Source organism: Gymnoscopelus braueri (assembly GCF_963280865.1).
Source record: "Gymnoscopelus braueri genome assembly, chromosome: 18".
Taxonomy (NCBI): Eukaryota; Metazoa; Chordata; class Actinopteri; order Myctophiformes; family Myctophidae; genus Gymnoscopelus; species Gymnoscopelus braueri.
Window position 1 is genome coordinate 20,596,167 of NC_137618.1, and position 7,867 is coordinate 20,604,033.

Sequence of the window (7,867 nt, forward strand, 5' to 3'; positions counted from 1 at the left end):
CCTCTCCCTCTCCCTCTCCCTCTCCCTCTCTCTCTCTCTCTCTGTGTTATCTTGGGCTGTGAAAACATGGCTGCCAGGGGCTGCTGGGATGCAGAGGAGGCCTGCTGTCTTCAGAGGCAGCTTTGGCTCTCTGTCTGTTCCCAGTGAGAGAACAGGGCAGGTCCTCGCTCCTTTACACACACACACACACACACACACACACACACACACACACACACACACACACACACACACACACACACACACACACACACACACACACACACACACACACACGCCGCGCTTTCTCTCTCTTTCTCTCTAGGACAGAGACAATAAACAAAGCTGTTTGTACAACACTCAACCATGGAATTCCCTGATGGGAAGTAGACACCCACCTCTGTAATGTCCACGCACAAAGACCTGCCCTCTGCTTCATGTCTGTAATGTCCAGGCACAAACTGCCCTCTGGCCCTTTCCCTAAAGCATCTCGTCTTAGGACACACAAGTCACTCTCGAAGTAACACATTAACACTGAGGATTTACCATGCGTGTAGGGTCATCTAGGGACTTGTGATGGCTTATCAGCTACAGTATGTAACCAGGAGGCTCATCTTAATAATAATGTGTAGTTGTTCTTAAACAAACTCTTTCAATGCCCTTGAGGAAGGCATTCTCCCCCATAGCTCTGATAGGTCTGGCGTCGCACTTCAACAGTAGGCACCATGTTTTAATGACAGACTTTTAGGCATTTAGTTAGCTCTCTCTGTTTGGAAAAACGGTGTCCACTGTCTCAATGTGTATAATGTGACCTTGAATTGAGGTTGTAGGTTCTCATTCAAGGTCAACCAAACTAATTTGTGCTTCTGGACACTAGATGGCGCCCTTGGAACAGATTGTTAATTCCATGCTATCCTCCCTGATAGTCCCTCAGACTGCAGTTGTGGGCAGGTTTGTGGAGTAATCAATGTTGCAGTGGTTCTCAAACTTTTTGTTTTCAAGGACCCCCTATTTGGGATGCATTAGGCCAAGGACCCTTTGGTTCCATTTGTACACTGTCGGAGTCACACATCTATAGGCTAAGGGTCCATTTTGTTCCTACTATCAATGAGTTAGCTGGGGACCCCCTAGAATCCCCTCAAGGATCCAACTTTGAGAACCACTGATCAATGACATCTACGAGTTGACAATAATATGATTGTCAGTCAATTACATTTCTTGTTTAGCAGATTAATAGCTTGTTTTACACTGCTGTTTGGACTGCTTCAAATGATGGGAAATATCTGATTTCTCTGATACAGATCTCTGATCTGTATCTAACACCTAAAACTGGAACAAATTGTCAGCTTCGCTTGATAACCAGGAATATTTACCATGTTCATCTCATTTTCCATAAGTATCACATGTCGATACTTCCTATTGATTTTGTGATGACAGTATGTTACTTTCAAACAAATGCACACAAATAAGTAAATAATGTTTCAAAGACACACACACACACACACACACACACACACACACACACACACACACACACACACACACACACACACACACACACACACACACACACACACACACACACACACACACACACGCACACACTAGCAAGTCCAAACACCTTTCCTTCGTGGCTGACCTTATACTTTGTACTTCATTTTGACCCCCCCCCCCTACTCTACTAACCATCATTCATGTAGGTGTTTCCCTGAGCTTGTTAAAAGCACAACAGTCTTACTCTGGCCAGGGCAGTGGTGGAAAAGGTACTCAAATGTTTTACTTAAGTAAAAGTATCAATACAACATATGTAAAAAATACTCTGTTACAAGTAAACGTCTGTTATTTAGAATTCACTTGAGTGAAAGTACAAACGTTTTGGCATCAAAATATACTTAAATTACCAAAAGTAAAAAGCGCTCATTATGCAGAATGTCCCATTCTCACACGTTTTCAAAACGGATACAAATCTTTTGAAAATAGCAGCTACAAATCTATAAGTAACTACAGTAGTAACTAAACGTTTTCAAATAATTGTAGTGGAGTAAATATTTGCCTCTGAGATGTAGTGGAGTAGAAGTAAAAGTATTGAAAATGATTTAAGTACAGTACTTGAGTACATGTACATGTTACTTTACACCACTGGGCCAGGGTCCCTAAAACACTGAAGCCCAGGAGGCCTTTACCCTTCCGGGAAACCCGCCCATCGTAATAAGTGAGCTGCCCTGAGACCTGCAGGTCTAGTATGGGTCACTTACAAGTCACAGTTCACTTAACATCCTCAAGTGTTAATTGAAAGGTGCTGTGAGTGATATTTTTGGGTCAAAACAAAAATATGTTTTGGGTTAAAACATTAAAGCCCTATATTCAGATCCGAGTCATTGCTATAGAGTGTTTGTTCAATAACAGGGATCTCCCCGTCTCTCTATAAAATACGTTTTTAAGTTGGTTGGGTTGTCAATTTCAACCAGTCAGAAGAGAGAGAGAGAGAGCCCCATTTATGCTCTTTAATTTTATAGTGTTCCAGTTCAAGGGTTCAAGGTTGTTTTTTATTGTTACATCTTGTGCACAGGTAGGCTAAGAGTAGCCTACAATTTATTTTTGTTTGGCTTCCTTCAGACAATGTAGCAGCATAGGTAATAATAATAATAGTAAAGGGAAAAAAAGGAAAGCGAAAGAGAGAAAAACAAGATTGATAATAATATGTCACATAATAACAAGTGAAATTTCTGTTGATGGTGTCTATAATGTTATTATAGACACCATCAACAGAAATTTCACTTGTTTATTCTAGTGTATCCTGTATGAGTTCCCTCTCCTGATTGGATGAAATAGTTGTCACTCCCTGAAATCGTCCCCCCTGTTTACTAAAGTGCTGGAGGGCTCTATATTACAATGATTACTATGGTAATATAGTGCTATTTAATAATTATGTTAATAAAATATCACCTACACCACCTTTAACTCTGAGAGCGTACACATGTACACACCAGAGTCACAAATGGTAAAATTAGCGCTGAGGAAGACATTTAAGTTTAGGCGAGTTAACTCTGCTGTGTATAGAATTATCGGTAGCACTTTACAATAATGACCCGTTATAAAGCATTTATAAACGTTTTCAAACAGGTTGTCAATGATTTGTTAATAGTCTACAAACTGCTTATAAACGTTTATAAATGCTTTATAACGGGTCATTATTGTAAAGTGCTACCGAATTATCTACCACCCATTCTCTGTTAACATTACAGTCACCTTTACTCCCTTGTCCCTTCAAATTGCTTTCCTGACACCCCCCCCCCCTCCCTCCCTCCCCCCCCCAATAAAAAAGAAATACAAATCCAAACATATTTTGTCTCTTCAAACGCCAACAGAACATTTTCTCACAGAACTTTAAGACCCTCGCTTTGGGCGCCTGTTGTGTCAAGAGATTCTCTCTGACGTTTGGGACACCCGCCCCCCCCCCCCCCCATTTGGCATGTATCTTGTGTACCTTCTGTGAGTTGTTAAGGCCATCCAACATAAAGTAAGCCCCCTCATCCCCGGGATGTTTTCATTCCCACAATGACGGATTAATTGATTAGAAACATACAGAGGGGTCCCCACCCCAAGGATTGCAACACAGATAGAGTACTGAAGCAAGACAACAACACAGACTGCTTCTTCAACCTCTCTCTCTGTTCTAACATAATACATGTGTGTGTGTGTGTGTGTGTGTGTGTGTGTGTGTGTGTGTGTGTGTGTGTGTGTGTGTGTGTGTGTGTGTGTGTGTGTGTGTGTGTGTGTGTGTGTGTGTGTGTGTGTGTGTGTGTGTGTGTGTGTGTGTGTGTGTGTGTGTGCGCGTGCGTGCGTGTGTGATGGGGGGTGAGGGGGCATCTGCCGTGCGTGTCCTTAAAAAATCTGAGACGAATCCCAAGGAACGTTGAGAGAAATGTCAATACATCACTAAATATTAGTCAAAGTCGTGTGTTCAAGTGAGGAATAAAAGCTTTCCATTCAGAGCTTCAGATCCAAACACGTGTCTCTGGAAACACAGCCTCTCTTGATGTCGGCTGTCCTATTGAGTTACCGTTCTGCTGAAACAGTCACTGTACTGTCGCATAAAGTCATTCTGTGTGTCTCTGCTGAAGCCCAGGAGTCCTGCAAAAGAAAGGAGGAAAAAAAGAATTGGAGAAAGAGAGTGAGTGAGAGATAGAGAGCTAGAGAGACACACTGAGTTAGAGCAAGGGTTCCCAGACCGTGCAGCTGAAAAACTTACATTTTGTTTCTCCCTGGGACCCAAACTTACAAAAATAAAAATATTATTATGAATTAACCACTCAAGCCATATATTTGGTAGTGAAAGTGCGACATGGCGTGCGCTTGTAGATTGGCTATTTTTTTTATTTATGGTATTTATTCGATTTTTAGAAGAAAAAAAAAAATATTTTGAAAATAAATAGATTTCTTTTGAACATTTTGGACTTTTGCATTATCAAAAAAAATTTATCCTTTGAAATAATCATAAACATTTTAGGAAGCGTAAAACAGAAAGGGATATTTACTCAGAACTCATAAAACTGGGCCCGCGACACATAAATGGGCCCCCAGTCTCCCGACCCATTATTTGGGAAACACTGGGTTAGAGAAACACAGAAGGAGCGATGGAGCTCAAACTTTTTATTTTTTTCCTTTGCTTTCTCAAACCAACACTTCAACCACAATCCCATTGTTTGACTGACAGACCTGCCATTTGTCACAGTTCTCTGCGGTATAATTGCACAGTTACCTTCTTCTGCTATTTGTCCTACCTTGCCTGCTCAGTAAAAATCCTCAGTGTTCATTTACCTCCGAGTGGGTCAAATTGAGCCGAATAGGCCTGCCACTCTGAGTGTATTGGTCCACTTGGGTCAATTACGACTGCAGGTTTGACTGTGTGCTCACTCTCCACCTTCTACAATTCCACACACACACACACACACACGCACACACACACACACACACACACACACACACACACACACACACACACACACACACACACACACACACACACACACACACACACACACACACACACACACACACACCGACGAATACAAACTATTGCATATGAACATCAAACATTTTCCTGTTGATGTTCAATGATTGTTGTGCACAGCACAGCACACACACGCATCTGCACGCACCCATGCACACAAACACAAACACACACACATGCACTTAAGCACACTCACTCACACTGACACATGCACGCACACACAAATCCACGCATGCACGCACGCACGCACGCACACACGCACGCACGCACGCACGCACACAGGGTAAAGAATTTACTTGTTAGAAGTTTGTTGCTCGACTAGAGCCTTGTAATTGACTAACCTCTGCTCTGCCGCGTTCTGTTTTGCTCATTCCGTCAGCAGAGTCTAAAACTCTCCAAGAAATATGAACTTTATTTGAACTCACTTTTTCTGAGACACAAACACACACACACACACGCACACACGCACACGCACACGCACACGCACACGCACACGCACACACACACACACACACACACACACACACACACACACACACACACACACACACACACACACACATAGAGAAAGAGGGGGTGTGACAAGCATAACTTCTGTCAGTAATATTACTGCACTTTGAACTGTCATTGTGTTTTGTGTATTGCTCCAATACTTTGACCTGGACAGGGAGAGCAAGAGAGAGGCCCAGAATTTATAATCCTCGTTGAGTCACATCGCGCCGCATAGTCAGCTTGTATATCTGCTATTTTCGGCACGGGACACCGTTATACGACTAAGTATAAATCAGGCCTAATGGTCAAAGAGAGGAGTGAAAATGATGCAGCCATAAATCTAATATTTAAGTTAGATTTCAATAATAAACATTGTACAATCATTGTAGAATGGTTACTGATAGGAACCCATTCCTATACAAACAGATACCGTGTTTTCTATTCCAAATATTTTTTTTGTTATTGCTGCAACAATGTTGAGGAACCAAAACCAAAGAAATTTACAAATCTGTAATCTTCTAGCAATCTTTGTCAGTAGGCACAGAACATCCTGTACCTTTGTGTTGGTACAAAGCCAGTTTACTTCAAATCTATGCAGCCATGTGATCATATCACAATTATATATGAGTTAATTATCACATTCTAGATCCTTATACAACCCACTGTGTATTATTTTGTGTGAGATCCTTTAAAGTACGTGTGAAATTTGGGGGCATACATTTAAGGGATTTTGCTGTCTCACTATTGCTTCTGGTTTAAGCCGAATTTATACCTCGTCGTACAATGGTGTCGTGCAACAAAAATAACCGATTTTCAAGTGACCATGATACTGACATACTGACCATGATACTGACACGATATTGACTGACCATGATACTGACACGATACTGACTGACCATGATACTGACACGATACTGGCTGACCATGATACTGACCATGATACTGACACGATACTGACTGACCATGATACTGACCATGGTACTGACACGATACTGACATGATACTGACATGATACTGACCATGATATTGATATGTATTATACTGACATGATACTGGCATGATACTAACCATGATACAGACATTATACTGACATGATACCGACCATGATACTGACATGTTACTGACATGATACTGACCATGATACTGACATGTTACTGACATGATACTAATCATGATACTGAACATGGTACTGACATGATACTGACCATGATACAGACCATGATACTGACTATGATACTGACATGAAACTGACATGATACTGACCATGATACTGACCATGATAATGACATGATACAGACCATGATACCGACATGATACTGACCATGATATTGACATGATACTGACCATGATACTGACCATGATACTGACATGATACTGACCATGGTACTGGCATGATACTGACCATGATACTGACATGATACTGACATGATACTGACATGATACTTGATCATGATACTGACCATTGGCACTGACATGATACTGACATGATACTGACCATGATACTGACCATGATACTGACCATGATACTGACATGATACTGACATGATACTGACATGATACTGACCATGATACTGACTATGATACTGACATGAGGATTCGAGGGGCCCGGCCGTCTCCCACTCCTGCCTCCAAATGCTGCAGCCATGCGTTAATAGACAGGTCCTCAGGGATAGAACGGAGCATCTCTTGTACCACCATATTGTAGGGATGGCGGGACTTGAGTCTGCCTGGAGGCACAGCTGTCATTGTTGTGTCATGCAGGATGTGCCGGCTTGTTTCTGAGCTTTCTTGCTAGGGTTTGGGTAGCAGCCTCCCATCGGAGACCAGCTGGGGCGATTCCCTCTAAGACTGGTAGGTGGAACACAGGGGTGGGCTTCAGGCAACCAGCTAAGATCCGGAGGGCAACAACAACCTTTTGGACATGTGGGCTTCTGCTCCAGGGGCTGGTTCACCAGGTTGTGCCAGTGAGACGTTGAGACGTTTAGCTAGAATATAGCTAGAGAATAGTCAACTATGCAACTGATCTCTGAAGTGGGTTTACACTAAAGGGTCAATACGATGTGATATCAGCTATGTGACATAGTCACTGTAACAGAATTAATTATCTGTGTCTGGTAAAAGGCTTCGTAAAACTAAATGGATAACTGTTTTGGCCATTCAAAAAGGTCATAGTACAGTATCTGTAAATACAAAAGACTTAGAGATAGTCTAGTAAATGTGTTATCCTTAAATCAGAGTACTTTCTGCTCATCTACAAGCACTATCACTGTTTTAATTGTATGTAATATAATATAATCAAATAACAAGAGTAGGGACCATTTAGTTTCAAATCATGCATTATGGTATCTTTGTATTGGATACAAATTTGTCTAATGAAAACCT